Below are 1,508 nucleotides of genomic sequence, written 5' to 3'. Positions count from 1 at the left end.
TCGCTTGGAGGTGTCACACGTCTCAAAGGTACCCGTTTATGTCTTGAGCGAGTTTGTGGTGAGCGCACTTTCCAAAAAATACACTGACATCTCTGATGTAAGTCTGGCTCAGTGTGTGTCTTTAAATGGTATCAAATACCAAAAAGCATGATAGTTGTGCATGGATCATATGGAGGCCTTTCAACATTTTCAGAAGTGATTCAGAAATGCATTATCAAAAATAATCTGAATCTTATTGTTAAAAAAATGGACTCATGGTACAAAGAGCACTATCGAGCTTTTGAGTTGCATCCAACGTCAGAACTGGCAGTGGTTGAGATAAACGAACTTGCAGACCCATATCCTTTGGCTCACTACAGAGTTGGATCCTCTCGCATGGTGACGTTGAAAAGATTTGTGCTTTGTGACTGGTAAATATTTATCATAACATTATGCTGTTATGATTCTTTATTGATAAATGTTATATTTTTAAATGTCTTTTTTAATACACATTAGGGGTGGGCCATATGTTATCATGTGTGATATACCGTCAAAGATATTCACCAGGGTAATTAGTCAGGTTTTACATGCCTCCCCGCCTGGTTAAGCTTCGTTTGTTTACTCAGAGAGGACACTGATGCGCAGAGCATGTGCTAAATTAATAAAGCTAAAAAGCTATCGTAATGACTTTCACCGTGCAAAAAAGCAGTCATAGTCATCTAAAAACTCTTTAGAGTTCAACAATATGTTCGATAAACAACAGGACGGGGCATCTTCAACTTGCTGGACTCACAAAACAACACAGCTCCTCTGTCTCCTCTCTGTCCTAGCAGCAACAAGCTGCATGGGTCATCTCCACTCACAGAACCAGCCCCACCCTCCCCTGAACATTAACCCTTTAGGGCACAGATATTATAGCTTTACTTCCCAGAGCAGCAAAACACATTATTTTCAGTGATTAGTGAAAAGTCTTTTATTATAGTTTTATTTTTTTCTGTATTACTGATATTTTACAAGGATTAGAGTTCTTCTGAGGTTTTACAAAGATAATGATTAGTACAAAAAGGATGTGATTTGTAGATTTATCATATAAACTTTAGTCCATTATTACTGATAAATTTTGCTGTTTACACCCTTTAAATTATTGTAAAATTTGTTCTCATATTGTATATCACATTCTTGTTTCGATGGGTGTCAGTTTTACAACACAGGTGTACTACTTGAACTTAATGTAGTTTAGTGGCTTCTAGTATTTTAGAGCTCTCAAGACAGAATTTAGTGATAGATTTATAATATAAAAGATTAAGTTGACATATGTGACCCATCACATCAAAACGAGGATTAAGTCCAAAAGTGGAATGTAGAGAAATGGGCAGATACAGGGTTTAGACTTAAACATGTGCAAAAATTACATTTTGTCAAAATGTAATGAATTAAAGCCTTATCAATGTATCATTTGAATGAAATGTCTGAAATATAATCATAAAAAGAAAAACTGAAGAATTTGTTTGAGGAGTAGCAACAAAAAA

The sequence above is a fragment of the Austrofundulus limnaeus genome, unplaced genomic scaffold, assembly GCF_001266775.1.
Source record: "Austrofundulus limnaeus strain Quisiro unplaced genomic scaffold, Austrofundulus_limnaeus-1.0 Scaffold2764, whole genome shotgun sequence".
Lineage (NCBI taxonomy): Eukaryota > Metazoa > Chordata > Actinopteri > Cyprinodontiformes > Rivulidae > Austrofundulus > Austrofundulus limnaeus.
The sequence above is the reverse complement of the archived record's forward strand: the minus strand, read 5'-3'. Positions refer to the sequence as shown.